Source organism: Salvelinus fontinalis, chromosome 3 (assembly GCF_029448725.1).
Source record: "Salvelinus fontinalis isolate EN_2023a chromosome 3, ASM2944872v1, whole genome shotgun sequence".
NCBI lineage: Eukaryota > Metazoa > Chordata > Actinopteri > Salmoniformes > Salmonidae > Salvelinus > Salvelinus fontinalis.
The window spans coordinates 12,752,848-12,772,267 of NC_074667.1; the positions used below are offsets into that span (position 1 = coordinate 12,752,848).

The following is a 19,420-nucleotide window of genomic DNA, read 5'->3' on the forward strand; positions in this document are numbered from 1 at the left end:
GGGGTTTAGTGAAGGCAGGTCATTTTTGACCCTTAGGACAAGGGGAGTATACAGAATGTAAAGACTACACAAGGGTTAACTAGATAAGTCAGTTAAGAACAAATTCTTATTTACAATGAGGACCTACCCCAGCCAAACCCAGACAACGCTGGGCCAAATCTGCGCTGCCCTGTGGGACTCCCAATCACAGCCAGATGTGATAAAGCCTGGATTTGAAACAGGGACTGTAGTAACACCTCTTGCACTGAGATACAGTGCCTTAGACCGCTGTGCCATCCAGGAGCCCAATTCATTTGGGCATAGTCATTTCCATTGACCTGTGAAAAATATGATTTGATGAACTGAAACAGAAATGCAAGTGTTTGAGCACAGTGTTATGTACAGTAGATCTGTCATTCAAAAAGTAAAAGGGCGCTCTCTACTGGTGGTGCTATTGTAAAGCTTTGAGTGTAAATCATAGACTTAGACAGACAGCGCTAGTACCCCAAAGCCTATTTTACCATTGGTAGCGCCATTGAGGACTTTCACCATTTTGAAGTAGTCAACTGGGTGGGACTTCCTATGGGTTACATATCTGCAGGTGGCAGTAAATCACCAACCTTTGCTTTATACCTATTCAGACAACTCACTAAGAGTGGCAGTATGCACCCTTTCAGTTTCTCTAATAGAGGTAGGAGTAGAAGAAATGTACTGCTTTGAAATGGAGGAAGCCCTCAATGGCGCTGCCCATGAGGTCACATAAGCCATTATGGCACAAGATGCAAAGAAGCCCCCTCTATCGACCTCTATGGTGTAACCTCAATCAACAAAGCACAACTGCTGGACAATTCTGCCATCTGTTGGGAGACCATGAGAGTCAAATGACTGACTGGAACTCAATCCAAGCCGTCCTAGTAGTGTTTAGGAATTGTCTTGTTCACAGCTACTACAGGCATGCACGCACACACTATGTGTGAAAGGAGTCTACCTGAGGATAGATTTGACTTTATGAAGCAAGTCTCTATTGATAATTCTTCAGCGAGCGAGAGCGAGAGAGAGATCGAAAGAGAGAGAGAGAGAGAGACACACACAGAGAGAGACACACAGAGAGAGACACACAAAGAGACACACACACAGAGAGAGTGAGAGACACACACACACACAGAGAGACACACAGAGAGAGACACACAGAGAGAGACACACACAGAGAGAGAGAGACACAGAGAGAGAGAGAGACACAGAGAGAGAGAGCATACAGCATGATATAATACATACCTTAAAAGCTGAGTGATGGGCCTGGAGAAATGTAACCATTCTCAAATTCATAGACAGAGCTATGGACTGACCAACATCAAAATTATAGTTTTTACCATATTTAGAGGCCATACAGTGTTTGTTACACTTACAGTACATTGTTTACAAACATTGGAGTAAAACAAAAAGGTTTTACGACAGTTGAACTAGCTCATGGGGCATTTATAAGTTATATTCTTCAAGAACCAATGGTTATGTATCATTCATTTATACGTCCAAAAATGGATATAGCAACTAAGGATTTTACAACACAACTTATGATACCCTAGCTGTGAATTTATTTTATTATAAATGAATTAAATGTGCTCTTAATCAAACTAAAATTGGAATCATGCATTGAGATCAATGTATGAACTACACAAACGTATGAATTACACCCCAAAATTACACACATGTATCTCTAGCTAGGATTCCAAGTGTGTCAACATGCACAAATCACATAATAGGGTAGACTGGTCGTCTGGCAATACCACACTGGTTGTATCCTCTGGCCATGAAAATGTCTCTTCCCCAACCAGTACCCCAGCTGCAAAACCAATGGAGAAATTAAAGAATCCTTAGTACCGAGAGTGTGTGTACGTTTACATTAGATATGTACATGACGTGTGAATAGAACTAAAATCCATTACAACCTGGTAGTATGATTGAATTTGGAACTTTTCTTCAAAAAATTAAATATATAATAGGATTATTTGGCTGGATGAATAATGTGTAAACGGTGGCCTTTTTACAACACAAATTGTTGAAGAAAAGTGTCAAATTAAAACACACGGGCAGATTATGATGAGTTTGACTGTATTTTCTGCATCAAAAATGTTGCCTTATGTCACGCCCTGGCCTTAGTATTCTTTGTTTCATTTATTATTTTAGTTATGTCAGGGTGTGACATGGGGAAGGTATGTGTTTTTTGTATTGTCTAGGGTGGTTGTAATGTGTAGGGGGTTAAGTAGAGTAGATGGGTTAGTGTTCAGTGTAGGTGTCTATGAAAGTCTATGGTTGCCTAAATTGGTTCTCAATCAGAGACAGCTGGTTATTGTTGTCTCTGATTGGGAGCCATATTTAAGGCAGCCATGGGCTTTAGCTGTTTGTGGGTAATTGTCTATGTGTAGTGTTTGTGTCAGCACTATTTGTCTTATTAGCTTCACGGTCGTCAGTTTGTTAGTTTGTGTATAGTATTCGTTTCGTGTTTTTCCCTCTCTCTTCTAAATCAGTTTGTTATTTTGTTAGTTTGTGTATAGTAATCGTTTCGTGTTTTTTCCCTCTCTCTTCTAAATAAAAGAGGATGTATTTTGCACACGCTGCGCCTTGGTCCAATCTCTCACAGCAAGACGATCGTGACAGAATTACCCACCAATCTAGGACCAAGCGGCGTGTCAAGCGGCAACAGGACCCACCTACACAGGATTCATGGACATGGGAGGAGATACTGGATGGAAAGGGACCTTGGGCACAACCGGGAGAATATCGCCTCCCTCGTGAAGAGCTGGAGGCAGCTAAAGCCGAGAGGAGGCGATATGAGGAGGCAGCACGGAAGCAAGGCTGGAAGCCCGTGAGTACAACCCAAAAATGTCTTGGGGGGAGGCTTAAAGGGAGTGTGGCGAAGTCAGGTAGGAGACCTGCGCCTACTCCCTGTACTTACCGTGGAGAGCGAGAGTACGGGCAGACACCGTGTTACGCAGTAGAGCGCATGGTGTCTCCTGTACGCGTGCATAGCCCGGTTCGGTACATTCCAGCTCCACGTATCGGCCGGGCTAGATTGAGCGCTGAGCCGGATGTCATGAAGCCGGCCCAACGCATCTGGTTAGCAGTGCGTCTCCTCGGGCCGGCTTAGATGGCACCAGCCTTACGCATGGTGTCCCCGGTTCGCCTACATAGCCCGGTGCGGGTTATTCCACCTCCCCGCACTGGTCGGGCGACGGCGAGCATACAACCAGGTAAGGTTGGGCAGGCTCAGTGCTCAAGGGAGCCAGTACGCCTGCACGGTCCGGTATTTCCGGCTCCACCTCCCCGCCCCAACCCAGTACCACCAGTGCCTACACCACGCACCAGGCTTCCTGTGCGTCTTCAGAGCCCTGTGCCTCCTCCACGCACTAGCTCTATGGTGCGTGTCTCCAGCCCAGTACCACCAGTGCCACCTCCACGCACTAGCCCTATGGTGCGTGTCTCCAGCCCTTTACCACCAGTGCCTACACCACGCACCAAGCCTCCTGTGTGTCCCCAGAGTCCTGTGCGTCCTGTTGCTGCTCCCCGCACAAGCCCTGAGATGCGTGTCCCCAGTCCGGTACCACCAGTTCCGGCACCACGCACTAGGCCTAATGTGCGCCCCCAGGGTCCAGCATGACCTGTTCCTTCTCCCCGCACTAGCCTGAAGGTGCGTGTATTTAGCCCGGTACCTCCAGTTCCGGCACCACGCACCAGGCCTACAGTGCGTCTCAGCCGGCCAGAGTTTGCCGTCTGCCCAAGGGCGCCTGAACTGCCCGTCTGCCCAACGGCGCCTGAACTGCCCGTCTGCCCAACGCTGTCTGAACTGTCCGTCTGCCAAGCACCGTATGAACTGCCCGTCTGTACTGAGTCTTCAAAGCCGCCCGTCTGTACTGAGCCTGCAAAGCAGCCCGTCTGCCATGAGCCTTCAGAGCCGTCCGCCAGACAGGAGCCGCCAGAGCCGTCCACCAGACAGGAGCCGCCAGAGCCTTCCGCCAGACAGGAGCCGCCAGAGCCTTCCGCCAGACAGGATCAGCCAGAGCCTTCCGCCAGACAGGATCAGCCAGAGCCTTCCGCCAGACAGGATCAGCCAGAGCCTTCCGCCAGACAGGATCAGCCAGAGCCTTCCGCCAGACAGGATCAGCCAGAGCCTTCCGCCAGACAGGATCAGCCAGATCCGTCAGCCAGCCATGAGCAGCCAGATCCGTCAGCCAGCCATGAGCAGCCAGATCCGTCAGCCAGCCATGAGCAGCCAGATCCATCAGCCAGCCATGAGCTGCAGTCCCTCAGTCCGGAGCTGCCGTCCCTCAGTCCGGAGCTGCCGTCCCTCAGTCCGGAGCTACCCCCCCCTCAGTCCGGAGCTACCCCCCCTCAATCCGGAGCTACCCATCCGTCCGGTGGCGCCCTCTGGGATGGTCTTCAGTCCGGGACTTTCTACAAGGGCCGCCGCTCCAGGGGCGCCACCAAAGCGGGTATTGACAATGGTGGAGTGGGGGCCTCGTCCCGCGCCCGAGCCGCCGCCATGATGGGGGGCCACCCCGGACCCTCCCCTTCTGTTTCAGGTTCTGCGGCCGGAGTCCGCATCTTTGGGGGGGGGGGGGGGGTACTGTCACGCCCTGGCCTTAGTATTCTTTGTTTCATTTATTATTTTAGTTATGTCAGGGTGTGACATGGGGAAGGTATGTGTTTTTTGTATTGTCTAGGGTGGTTGTAATGTGTAGGGGGTTAAGTAGAGTAGATGGGTTAGTGTTCAGTGTAGGTGTCTAGGAAAGTCTATGGTTGCCTAAATTGGTTCTCAATCAGAGACAGCTGGTTATTGTTGTCTCTGATTGGGAGCCATATTTAAGGCAGCCATGGGCTTTAGCTGTTTGTGGGTAATTGTCTATGTGTAGTGTTTGTGTCAGCACTATTTGTCTTATTAGCTTCACGGTCGTCAGTTTGTTATTTTGTTAGTTTGTGTATAGTATTCGTTTCGTGTTTTTCCCTCTCTCTTCTAAATCAGTTGGTTATTTTGTTAGTTTGTGTATAGTAATCGTTTCGTGTTTTTTTCCCTCTCTCTTCTAAATAAAAGAGGATGTATTTTGCACACGCTGCGCCTTGGTCCAATCTCTCACAGCAAGACGATCGTGACACCTTATGTCATTAATATTGAGTTGTTGGATGCCTTTAAACTTTCGAAGTAAACACTGACCTGTTTTCACAATCCAGTAGTCCAGGTAAGAACTACCATACCCGACAGCCAGTACAGCATGGTTAGTTCTTGTTGAACAGTCAGGCTGGTAGAGGACTCTTAAAGAAGAAACACTACAAGAGTTCATGTGCAATTCATATGTATTTATTTACAATTGAATAGAGGTAATGGTAACACTTTACTTAAAGCATCCAGGTATAATGCATTATACCGTTATAATGCATTGCATTTACATTACATTTACATTTAAGTCATTTAGCAGACGCTCTTATCCAGAGCGACTTACAAATTGGTGCATTCACCTTATATCCAGTGGAACAGCCACTTTACAATAGTGCATCTAAATCTTTTAAGGGGGGGGGGTTAGAAGGATTACTTTATCCTATCCTAGGTATTCCTTAAAGAGGCGGGGTTTCAGGAGTCTCCGGAAGGTGGTGATTGACTCCGCTGACCTGGCGTCGTGAGGGAGTTTGTTCCACCATTGGGGTGCCAGAGCAGCGAACAGTTTTGACTGGGCTGAGCGGGAACTGTACTTCCTCAGAGGTAGGGAGGCGAGCAGGCCAGAGGTGGATGAACACAGTGCCCTTGTTTGGGTGTAGGGCCTGATCAGAGCCTGAAGGTACGGAGGTGCCGTTCCCCTCACAGCTCCGTAGGCAAGCACCATGGTCTTGTAGCGGATGCGAGCTTCAACTGGAAGCCAGTGGAGAGAGCGGAGGAGCGGGGTGACGTGAGAGAACTTGGGAAGGTTGAACACCAGACGGGCTGCGGCTTTCTGGATGAGTTGTAGGGGTTTAATGGCACAGGCAGGGAGCCCAGCCAACAGCGAGTTGCAGTAATCCAGACGGGAGATGACAAGTGCCTGGATTAGGATCTGCGCCGCTTCCTATGTGAGGCAGGGTCGTACTCTGCGAATGTTGTAGAGCATGAACCTACAGTAACGGGCCACCGCCTTGATGTTAGTTGAGAACGACAGGGTGTTGTCCAGGATCACGCCAAGGTTCTTAGTGCTCTGGGAGGAGGACACAATGGAGTTGTCAACCGTGATGGCGAGATCATGGAACGGGCAGTCCTTCCCCGGGAGGAAGAGCAGCTCCGTCTTGGCGAGGTTCAGGTTGAGGTGGTGATCCGTCATCCACACTGATATGTCTGCCAGACATGCAGAGATGCGAGTCGCCACCTGGTTATCAGAAGGGGGAAAGGAGAAGATTAATTGTGTGTCGTCTGCATAGCAATGATAGGAGAGACCATGTGAGGATATGACAGAGCCAAGTGACTTGGTGTATAGCGAGAAAGGGAGAGGGCCTAGAACAGAGCCCTGGGGGACACCAGTGGTGAGAGCACGTGGTGCGGAGACAGATTCTCGCCACACCACCTGGTAGGAGCGACCTGTCAGGTAGGACGCAATCCAAGCGTGGGCCGCGCCGGAGATGCCCAACTCGGAGAGGGTGGAGAGGAGGATCTGATGGTTCACAGTATCAAAGGCAGCCGATAGGTCTAGAAGGATGAGAGGAGAGAGAGTTAGCTTTAGCAGTGCGGAGCGCCTCCGTGACACAGAGAAGAGCAGTCTCAGTTGAATGTCTAGTCTTGAAACCTGACTGATTTGGATCAAGAAGGACATTCTGAGAGAGATAGCAGGAGAGCTGGCCAAGGACGGCACGTTCAAGAGTTTTGGAGAGAAAAGAAAGAAGGGATACTGGTCTGTAGTTGTTGACATCGGAGGGATCGAGTGTAGGTTTTTTCAGAAGGGGTGCAACTCTCGCTCTCTTGAAGACGGAAGGGACGTAGCCAGCGGTCAAGGATGAGTTGATGAGCGAGGTGAGGTAAGGGAGAAGGTCTCCGGAAATGGTCTGGAGAAGAGAGGAGGGGATAGGGTCAAGCGGGCAGGTTGTTGGGCGGCCGGCCGTCACAAGACGCGAGATTTCATCTGGGGAGAGAGGGGAGAAGGAGGTCAAAGCACAGGGTAGGGCAGTGTGAGCAGAACCAGCGGTGTCGTTTGACTTAGCAAACAAGGATCGGATGTCGTCGACCTTCTTTTCAAAATGGTTGACGAAGTCATCCGCAGAGAGGGACGGGGGGGCGGGGGGGGACGGGGGGACGGGGGGATTCAGGAGGGGGGAGAAGGTGGCAAACAGGTTCCTAGGGTTAGAGGCAGATGCTTGGAATTTAGAGTGGTAGAAAGTGGCTTTAGCAGCAGAGACAGAAGAGGAAAATGTAGAGAGGAGGGAGTGAAAGGATGCCAGGTCCGCAGGGAGGCGAGTTCTCCTCCATTTCCGCTCGGCTGCCCGGAGCCCTGTTCTGTGAGCTCGTAATGAGTCGTCGAGCCACGGAGCAGGAGGGGAGGACCGAGCCGGCCTGGAGGATAGGGGACATAGAGAGTCAAAGGATGCAGAAAGGGAGGAGAGGAGGGTTGAGGAGGCAGTATCAGGAGATAGGTTGGAGAAGGTTTGAGCAGAGGGAAGAGATGATAGAATGGAAGAGGAGAGAGTAGCGGGGGAGAGAGAGCGAAGGTTGGGACGGCGCGGTACCATCCGAGTAGGGGCAGAGTGGGAAGTGTTGGATGAGAGGGAAAAGGATATAAGGTAGTGGTCGGAGACTTGGAGGGGAGTTGCAAAGAGATTAGTGGAAGAACAGCATCTAGTAAAGATGAGGTCAAGCGAGTTGTCATGATGATGATGATGACCCCTTTACATTATAATAATTCATAGTGATACGGGCTAAATAACCAGTTGAAAAAGTATATATTTAAAATATAATAATATAATATAAATATATATAAATATATTATATATAAATATAATATAAATATTTTAAAGACTCATACATGGTTATAACAAGTTATGCCTGGATTCTTCAAGAAAAGTGTTTGCAATATAATTTTTGAATGTGTCTCTATGTGTAAAGTATTAGTTCTGTCACTGTATGACCATTCATTGGTATTGGTAAGACAAGGGCTATTTTTTCTTCTTACTTATTTGTTGCTTAATGGTTCACAACTAAAATTGTAGTAATACGTTTGCAGAAGAGTCCACGCAGTAAAGTCGAACTACTACAATCTCAAACGAGATCATCTATGACCTATTTTTGGAGAGCGTACCCTTGACATGAATGTACACGTATACTTGTTCACATCTAATCATAGGTGTGACACCGAGCTCACCATCTTTGTAGAACTTGAAGGAGGGATGTGTGGCGTTCACAGACACAGCGATAGGGCCAACTTCATACAAAGTGTCTCGAAACACTTTTTCATCCAGCGAAGGAACTCTGTTGAAGCCTTTGCACCAGGCTTCCTTTGTTGCGTTCTGGTATTCACAAGGGCCCACCTGAAAACAGTTTATTATGATCATCTCAAGCTTTGCAGTGAGCTTTTCACTCATCTATTCTATGTTCTTTCCAAAATTCCCACTTTTTACAGAAATACCAGTTGGACGATTCCTGATTTCATGGTTATTCCCTCCTGATTCCAAGAATCTTCCAACTGGGATTTCTGGAAAACCTGAGAATTTGGGAGAAAGTTACCAGAATTTTGCAACCCTAATGGTAACATATTGTATTGTACCTCTGCAGTGTAAGGATATTTCCTCTCTGACATAATCCCATGATCTGAGACATAACTAAAACACCTCATGGCCAAGCCACCGCCACAGCCATTATTGTGATAGTCTCCGCTGCAGTCCACCAGGTTCTGCTCACTCAGAGGCAACAGTTTGCCTGTCAGCTTGAACAACTGGCCCTCCAGGGATCCGACTGCAGCAAATTCATAGCAAGATCCACAAGACCCCTAGATCCAATGAAATAGTTGTCATATCTACTGTTTTGCTTTGAAGTTATTGCCTGGAAGTAAATGCATAGCAAAGTACGCAACGCCCCTGTATAAAATAACGTTTTATTTCCCCTATTGTGCTTTGAAGATATCCCCTAGAGTTATGGCGGCATGTTTTTCCTGGTAAAGTGCTCAGGAAAAACTCCTGTCCCTACATATCATATCAGGCCACTACCTCATGTCACGCCCTGGCCTTAGTATTGTTTGTTTTCTTTATTATTTTAGTTAGGTCAGGGTGTGACATGGGGAATGTTTGTGTTTTATCGGTTTTGGGTGGTTATATGGTAAAGGGGGTGTTGGGTGTAGTGTATGGGTTTGTGTTGAGTGTATGTGTCTAGCTGTGTCTATGTTGGTATAGTTGTCTAGGAGAGTCTATGGTTGCCTGAATGGGTTCCCAATTAGAGACAGCTGATTTCTGTTGTCTCTGATTGGGAGCCATATTTAGGGTAGCCATAGGCTTTCGTTTATATATGTATATGTCTATGTCGACGTAAGTAGTTTGTGTGTGCACTTAAGTTTGAAGTTTCACGATCGTTTGTTGTTTTTGTTAGTGTTGTTTAAGTGTTTCGTGTTCATCTTCGTCGTTGTAATTAAAGAAGATGTATTCATATCATGTTGCGCCTTGGTCCTCTCATTCATGTCAACACGATCGTGACAGAATGACCCACCAATCTACGACCAAGCAACATGACCAGCGGCAACAGGAGCAACGCAAGGATTCATGGACATGGGAGGAAATTTTAGACCGGGAGGTACCAGGAGAATATAACCGCCCCAAAGCTGAGCTGGAGGCAGCGAAAGCAGAGAGGCGGCGATATGAGGAGCTAGCTCGGAGGCAGGAAAAGGAACCTACAAAGGATCTGGGCTACACTACGTGGGAGGAGATCGACAGGTGGGCGATCAACCCAGGGAGAGTGCCGGAGCCTGCCTGGGATTCTCTGGCGCAGTGCGAGGAGGGATACCGGCGAATGGAGGCAGCACGACGAAGCGGTAGGAAGCCTGTGGGAAAACCCCCAAAATTTCTTGGGGGGGGCTTAAAGGGAGAGTGGCGAAGTCAGGTAGGAAACCTGCGCCTACTCCCTATAATTACCGTGGAGAGCGAGAGTACGGGCAGACACCGTGTTACGCAGTAGAGCGCACGTTGTCTCCTGTACGTGTGCATAGCCCGGTGCGGGTTATTCCACCTCCCCGCACTGGCAGGGCTAGATTGAGTATTGAGCCGGATGTCATGAAGCCGGCCCTACATATCTGGCCACCAGTACGTCTCCTCGGGCCGTTTTACATGGCACCAGCCTTACGCATGGTGTCCCCGGTTCGCCTACATAGCCCGGTGCGGGTTATTCCACCTCCCCGCACTGGTCGGGCAACGGGGACCATTCAACCAGGTAAGGTTGGGCAGGCTCAATGCTCAAGGGAGCCAATACGTCTGCACGGTCCGGTATTTCCGGCGCCACCTCCCTGCCCCAGTTCAGTTCCACCAGTGCCTACACCACGTAACAGGCTTCCAGTGTGTCTCCAGAGTCCTGTTCCTCCTCCACGCACTCGTCCTATGGTGCGTGTCTCCAGCCCGGTACCACCAATTCCGGCACCACGCACTAGGCCTAATGTGCGCTCCCAGGGTCCAGTATGCCCTGTTCCTTATCCCCGCACTAGCCCTGAGATGCGTGTCCCCAGCCCGGTACCACCAGTTCCGGCACCACGCACCAGGCCTACAGTGCGCCTCAGCCGGCCAGAGTCTGCCGTCTGCACAGCGATGCCTGAACTGCCCGTCTACCCAGCGCCATCTGAGCCGTCCGTCTACCCAGCGCCATCTGAGCCATCCGTCTACCCAGCGCCATCTGAGCCATCCGTCTGCCCCGAGCCATTAGAGCCGCCCGTCTGTCCCGAGCCGTCAGAGCCGTTCGTCAGTCAGGAGCCGCTAGAGCCATTCGTCAGACAGGATCTGCCAGAGCCGCCAAACAGACAGGATCTGCCAGAGCCGCCAACCAGACAGGATCTGCCAGAACTGCCAACCAGACAGGATCTGCCAGAGCCGCCAACCAGACAGGATCTGCCAGATCCGCCAGCCAGCCATGTGCAGCCAGATCCGCCAGCCAGCCATGAGCAGCCAGATCCGTCAGCCAGCCATGAGCAGCCAGATCCGTCAGCCAGCCATGAGCAGCCAGATCCGTCAGCCAGCCATGAGCAGCCAGATCCGTCAGCCAGCCATGAGCAGCCAGATCCGTCAGCCAGCCATGAGCAGCCAGATCCGTCAGCCAGCCATGAGCAGCCAGATCTGTCAGCCAGCCATGGGCCGTCCCTCAGTCCGGAGCTGCCGTCCCTCAGTCCGGAGCTGCAGTCCCTCAGTCCGGAGCTGCCGTTCCTCAGTCCGGAGCTGCCCCTTATCCTTATGTTGACCCTTATCCTGGTGTTGCCCCTTATCCTGGTGCTGCCCCTTATCCTGGTACTGCCCCTTAGTCCGGAGCTGCCCCTTAGTCCGGAGCTGCCCCTTAGTCCGGAGCTGCCCCTTAGTCCGGAGCTGCCCCTAAGTCCGGAACTGCCCCTTAATTCAGTGGAGTTAATGTGGAGGGGGGTCATTTGGAGGAAGCTAAGGAGGCGGTTAGTGACTGTGGTGGGGTGGGGACCACGACCAGTGCCGGAGCCGCCACCGTGGAAGGAAGCCCACCCAGACCCTCCCCTAGACTGTGTGCTGGTGCGCCCGGAGTTCGCACCTTAAGGGGGGGGTTATGTCACGCCCTGGCCTTAGTATTGTTTGTTTTCTTTATTATTTTAGTTAGGTCAGGGTGTGACATGGGGAATGTTTGTGTTTTATCGGTTTTGGGTGGTTATATGGTAAAGGGGGTGTTGGGTGTAGTGTATGGGTTTGTGTTGAGTGTATGTGTCTAGCTGTGTCTATGTTGGTATAGTTGTCTAGGAGAGTCTATGGTTGCCTGAATGGGTTCCCAATTAGAGACAGCTGATTTCTGTTGTCTCTGATTGGGAGCCATATTTAGGTTAGCCATAGGCTTTCGTTTGTATATGTATATGTCGACGTCGACGTAAGTAGTTTGTGTGTGCACTTACGTTTGAAGTTTCACGATCGTTTGTTGTTTTTGTTAGTGTTGTTTAAGTGTTTCGTGTTCATCTTCGTCGTTGTAATTAAAGAAGATGTATTCATATCATGTTGCGCCTTGGTCCTCTCATTCATGTCAACACGATCGTGACACCTCAACAGTTCTCACCTTTCTAAATGCAGAGAAAGTGGCTTTTCATGTCATGTCTAACAAGTGGCACCTAGAATACACACTCCTCTAATCCTTTACAAATCAGTGTCAATCTGTACAATACCAGAAAAATGAAGGGGTGAATACTAACTTCCAGTTAAATCAAATGTTTACTTACTCATGCATGATGTCAATGGGAGACCAAGGGAAATGTCGACTTAGGTGGAAGTTAGGATTTGCCCAAAAGTGAGAGAGAACAAATGAAAGAGGCTGCTCTTCAACCTGGTTCTTCACTGGAGTCACATATCCATATGGACTCCAGTCCCACGTCTCGGGAGCTGCTGAGAGACTGCAGTTCCACTTCGAGAGAGGGATCCCATCCAGGCGTTTCTCCTCCTCAGCAGCAGTAACAGTCAGCAAGGCATTGTACTTTATTTGTCTGGAACACAGAATTAACAATATAATACTAGAATTGCTCAGTTTTGGAAAATACTGACTTTATGACAAAGTTATCCTACTTACACATTTTTATCAATTTTGGCACTAGAATATATGTTTATGACTATTATTGATGCCACATAGGCCTTTTTCAACCAGAGAAGTTGTTTATTTGAATCAGCTCCTCTTTAATATTAAGTTGTAAAATACTGAACTTCCCCTTTATCTGGGACTTAGTAAAACAATCTGTAAAAGCTTCTCTCTTTCCTATTTATATTTTGTTTATTTCTTAAATTCATGTTTCATGCTCATGCAATTGCTGGTCCAATTACAATTGTGGGTTGTCTTACCATGTCTCCAAACTGGTTCATTCCCAGAGTGAAGGTGTGCTTGTCCATTCCTGCCTCCAGGTTGTGTTAACGGATGAGGCGTTGGTTTGTCTCCCAGATCATCCTTCTTGAAGCCCTCATCCACCTGAGAAAGACAAGTCAAAGGCCCTTCAAGTTATTGATGTCATGATTAATCTCTATGGGGCAAATTTTAACACAAGGGTGATACGCACATCCTAAACTACCCCTTAGGTCACATTTTCACCCAGCTAGCACACTTGGTTCCTTGGTAGTTGTGGGAACGTACATTTATGGTTTCCCATTGCTTCTGGGAATGAAGGCATACGTTTCCTGACTGGTAAAACTGAACTTTTTTTTAAAATCTGAGAACGGAAGTGAACATTTAGCCTGTTCTGGGAATGTTAAATTATTGGTTGCAGAGAGGTTCTGAGAACATTTTACAATGGTTCCCTGAAAGTTTTCCTGGGAGATTTTATTAACGTTCTGAGAATGGAAATTCTAGACTATTTGAAGGCAATTTAATAACGTTTTGAGAACATTCTCTAAATGTTGTGAATGTTTTGAACAAAAAGTAAGTTATTTAATCATTTCCTTAACCTGTTTGGGCTGCAAGCTGAATATTGAAAAAACTGGAAAATATGTGCACATTTTCAAACGGCCTCCTAAGAAACTTTTTATTTTACAATATGCATATATTTACTACTGTTGGATAGATAACAGTCTATAGTTTCTAAAAAGGTTTGAATTGTTTCTCTAAGTCGAACAGAAATATTTTTACAGCCATTTTCCCAGCCGAATTGAGATTTCCAAAATGCGATGTGTCTCTTTAAGACCTTGTCTATAAAAGGTCATTAGACTTAGGACCATAGAAACACGTCACACGCCTTCATCAGGCTGTAATGCGGAAGTGAGAATTGAAAGCAGTCGAATATCTCGTCCATGGACTGAATAACACACCTTCTTGTGAGACCTGCGCAGTTAAAAAAAAAATCCGGGCGCGAAGCATAATTTGGTCTCGGCTACTGGAAGAAGGTCGATAACGGTGAATATGATCTCTGACTTCCATATTATTTGATACATGTCACAAAATCATCCTAAAGTATGTTTTTTCAATATACTTTAATTATATTATTGCAATTTATTCTGGACTTTAGATGTCATGCGACGGAAGAATTTTTTGAAGAAAGACAGATTAGCGCCGCAATGCTATTGTGCTTGCTAACCAAAGAGGGAAATAGTTCGTTCTGGAACCCAACTAAAGACTCTACTGGACATTGGACCCCGTTACAACATTCTGATGGAATATCAACAAAGATAAGGACCCAATTTGGGATGCTTTTTCATATATCTGTCGAACTGTTGTATGCTAACTCTGCTAACTGTGCTAGGCTAGCGCTTGACTTATGCTAGTGCTGCCTTATGCTAGCTTATGTTGTTAGCTAATATAACGATATATTGTGTTTTCGCTGTAAAACACTTCAAAAATCGGAAATATTGGCTTTATTCACACGATATCTGTCTTTCATTAGCTATCCACCATATGTTTTTCTGAAATGTTTTATGAGGTGTAATTAGTAGTCGACGTTGGTGTATGTATTTTCTCTGGCTACTCCCGTCTGGATTCAGACTGTAGTTATGTGGTAGCATTTATGGTAGCATCAATGTAAAACTGATTTATAGCTAAAATATGCACTTTTTATGAACAAAACATAGATTTATTGTGTAACATGTTATATGACTGTCATCTGAGGTAGTTTTTTCTGGGTTCTTTAGGTTGGTTTTAGTTTATTTCGGTTGGCTTGTGCATGCTACTTGAATCATAATTCATACATCATAATCATATTCATACGTGTCTGTCCACTTTTGTATTTGGTGGTGAGCTAACATAAATATATGTGGTGTTTTCTCTGTAAAACATTTAAAAAATCGGACATGTTGGCTGGATTGACAAGATGTTTATCTTTCAAATGCTGTATTGGACTTGTTAATGTGTGAAAGTTAAATATTTTTAAAAAATAGATTTTGAATTTCGCGCTCTGCAGCTGTTGTCATTTTCGTTCCGATTTCGGGCTTGCAGCCCAAACAGGTTTTAACTTTGACTGAATGTTTGAATAACACTTTTAATAACACTAGCTTAGTTTGAGTTACCTGTTTTGAACTCCAAGCCAGTGGTATAAAGTACTTAAGTAAAATACTTTAAAGTACTACTTAAGTAGTTATTTTAGGGTATCTGCACTTTACTTTACTATTTTTGACAACTTTTACTTTTACTACATTCCTAAAGAAAATAATGTACTTTTTACTCATTACATTTTGAATGGCTAGCAGGACAGGAAAATGTTTAAATTCATGCACTTATCAAGAGAATATCACTGGTCATCCCTATTGCCTCTGGTCTGGCGGACTCACTAAACACAAATGCTTAGTTTGTAAATTATGTCTGAGTGTTGGAGTGTGCCCCTGGCTATCCTAAATCAAATAAAAAATGTAATTGTGTTGCTGGTTTGCTTAAGAATTAACGTTCTTCTGTAGGAATTTCAGTACTTCAGCATAACGTTTCCTACAGGTTTCCTCATGGCTCTATTTAAAGTAATTTTCTCAAGTTGTTCCGAGAACGTTAAGAAACAACGTTCTTCTGTGGGAATTTCAGTGCTTCAGCATAATGTGTCCTACCGGTTTTCTCATGGTTCTATTAAAAGTAAAGTTCTCAAATTGTTCAGAGAACTTTAAGAAACAACATTCTTCTGTGGGAATTTCAGTACTTCAGCAAAACATTTTCTGCAGATTTCCTCATGGTTATATTTAAAGTGTTCTCAGAACATTCCTGTTCTTAGAACATTAATAAAATGTTCCATAAACACCACAAGACAACTGTAGTAACAATCAAAGAACTTTCTAGGAATGTTATTTAAAAACATATACATTCCTTTCTCAGCGTCAACAAAACTTTCTATCCTCTATCTTGTTAAGTGTGTTCGGGTGTGTTGGCCGGGGCTATTAATTGGCCACACCTGATGTTATCCTGTCTAGGATCAGCGTGGCGCTAGCGGCACACCCCCCCCCCCCCCCACTGAAAAACCAGTGCCGCGAAATTCAAAAAAAATATTTTTTTAAAATATTTAACTTTCACACATTAAAGTCCAATACAGCTAATGAAAGACACAGATCTTATGAATCCAGTCAACATTTCCGATTTTTAAAATGTTTTACAGGGAAGACACAATATGTAAAGATGTACATCTATTACCTAAAAACACATTAGCATAATCCACCATCTTTTATTTGTCCACCAACACCAGTAGCCATCACCAATTCGGCTAAACTAAGATATTTATAGCCCCTAACCAACAAAAAAACTCATTAGATGACAGTCTGATAACATATTTATGGTATGGGATAGGTTTTGTTAGAAAAAAGTGCATATTTCAGGTATATGGCATAGTTTACAATTGCACCCACCATCACAAATGGACTAGAATAATTACAATGAGCAACGTGTTTACCTAACTACTAATCATCAAACATTTCGTAAAAATACACAGCATACACGAATCGAAAGACACAGATCCTGTGAATACAGACAATATTTCAGATTTTCTAAGTGTCTTACAGCGAAAACACAATAAATCGTTATATTAGCTTAGCACATAGCAATTAGCAGCCCAGCATTGATTCTAGCCAAAGTGAGCGATAAAAGTCAACATCGCCAAAAGATATTAATTTTTTCACTAACCTTCTCAGAATTCTTCCGATGACACTCCTGTAACATCACATTACAACATGCATATACAGTTTGATCGAAAATGTTTATATTTAGCCACCAAAATCATGGTTAGACAATGTGAAATGTAGACAAGCTGGTAAAGAAAACGTCCTTGCGCCACTTAGACAGTGATCTACTCTTATACATAAATACTCATAAACGTGACTAAAAAATATAGGGTGGACAGGGATTGATAGACAATTTAATTCTTAATACAATTGCGTTATTACATTTTTTAATTTATCCTTACTTTTCAATACAGTTTGCGCCAAGCGAAGCTACGTCAAAAAACATGGCGTCCTAAGCCACTAAAATGTTTCGACAGAAACACGATTTATCATAATAAAAATGTCCTACCTTGAGCTGTTCTTCCATCAGTATCTTGGGCAAAGGATCCTTTCTTGGGAGAAATCGTCTTTTGGTGGAAAGCTGTCCTCTTGCCATGTGGAAATGTCAACTACGTTCGGGATGAACTGAAAAGCGTGCCCAACTTTTCACATCGTTGCAAAAATAAATGTCCCAAAATCGCACTAAACGGATATAAATTGCTATAAAACGCTTTAAATTAACTACTTTGTGATGTTTGTAACTCCTATAACGAGTGAAAAGATGACCGGAGAAATATAACAGGCTAAACTAACGCTTGGAACAGGAGAGGGTCGGTGTCTTCCACGCGCGTTACGCAGCAAGAAAAGACTTGCTAGCTAAAGGTTTTTTTCATTTGTAGGGCCTGTGAACGAGCAATCGAGCCCGTTGGAATCGTCATCACGTAAAGGCATCCAGGGGAAGACGTAAGAAGTGTCCGTATAGTCATAGCAACGACAGTGCCCGTTTAAATGACTTCAGAAAAGTGGCCAACGTTTCTCAAATCTGACTCCATGTCAGGGAAATTGCTGTAGAATGGGCTCTGTTCCACTTAGAGACAAAATTTCAACTCCTATAGAAACTATAGACTGTTTTCTATCCAATAATAATAATAATATGCATATTGTACGATCAAGGATTTTGTGGGAAGCCGTTTAAAAAATTAGCCACATTAGCATAAATAGTCTAAACAGCGCCCCCATCCCCAACAGGTTAATGAGTGCCTGTTTCCTTTGAAATACGGTCTGTTTGAACAGACTAAAATGAATAGCTTTGTATGAATTTAAAAAAACATGGCACGCTTCCTTCATCCTGGTGGAGCAGTGGACTAATTCCACGGTTAGAGACTCGAAATCATAGGTTTGATGCTGAGCCTCAATAAATAATGAATGTGTTTGCACAATTAATGCCTAAGCAAATTCATGTCCATGTGTCCTCTCTATGCATGGAGCAGTGGTGGAAAAAGTACCCAAATTTCATACTTGAGTAAAAGTAACCCAGTAAAATACTACTTGAGTAAAAGTCTAAATTTATTTGGTTTTAAATATACTTAAATATCAAAAGTATAAATAATTTCAAATTGCCTATGTTAACCTTCTCTAAACTATTTGAGAACATTCCCAATGTCAAACCAATTAGAAAACATTTCTAGCATTCAATTAAATGTTACCATGTTTGAACATTTAGGAAACTTTCTGTTAAGGTAATGAAATTCCAAGAAAATAAAGTGAATTTGTCAAGTTCCTTAAATGTGCTGAGAATGTTTCAAAGCCAAGCAACTATCCTGCACCATTCACAGAACATTGTATGTAAAATAACCATAGGACAACCACACTTTCACCAAGCTCTAAGAAACATATGGTTCTCAGAACATTATGTGCTACCAAATTCACATAGAACTGTGTGTTATAGATCTGTCATCTGTCATTAGGCAAACTAATAGAATTTTAGCAACCAGGAAGCCGTGGAGCGATTTCTGCATAATGCCTCTTTAAGTGAAAGTTAGTATGATCATATGATTGGCATACTGTGTTTGCCGTAGGCTCTAAGTAACCTTGGAATACTGTTTACTGTGTTGGGTTTTCCACTCCTCCCAGATGCCATCCAGCTCAGCGCCCAGTGGTTGTTTGAAAGAGGACACCACTGCACACAGTGCCATTAGTATAAGTTTCACCTGCATCCCGCACACACACACACACACACACACACACGCACACACAGTTAGTATTTATAGTTGCATTCTCTGTCAATTGTAAATGTGAAAAGTTGCCTGAGTAAAATGTTTTAACCTTTAATAAGTACCTTGTGAAGACAGCAGAATAATGTAGCGCTGAAAAACCACATAAAGTCGTTACCTGGGTTTGAATGCTCCTGCCTCGATGTGAGGGGAAAATGAAAGCAATGTAACGGTTTATAGTTTTTATGCTTCCTCTTTACTGTATCAAGCCTACTGATGTTTCTGATGTGGGTGGTGTTATATAAGGATCATAGTAAACCTAGATCCTGTTTTTAAACATCTGTTATGAAAGAACAAGTTCCTCTTCATGAGAGTTAGTTTCAATCATCATCTCTATAAAGGTTTTTATGGTCCAGTTTGTAATATTTTCCATAGAATATGTGTTATAATGATATAGGCATGTGCTTTAATTATGGGAATATATATTATGGAGGTACAGTAAATCTAAATAAGGGGTAAACATGATTGACACCCCTGTTTTCAATACCGTTCAATACCTCAACTTGCTAGGAAAACAGCACTGAGCCTCTTTCCAACACATTGGGAGGGATCTTAGA

The 19,420-nt window shown here is 45.0% G+C and overlaps 1 pseudogene; it reads right to left on the minus strand.

Moving 5' to 3' along the window:
* Window positions 1–1,605: 1,605 nt before the first annotated feature.
* Window positions 1,606–18,806, minus strand: LOC129839160 (procathepsin L-like; annotated as a pseudogene).
* Window positions 18,807–19,420: the final 614 nt, after the last annotated feature.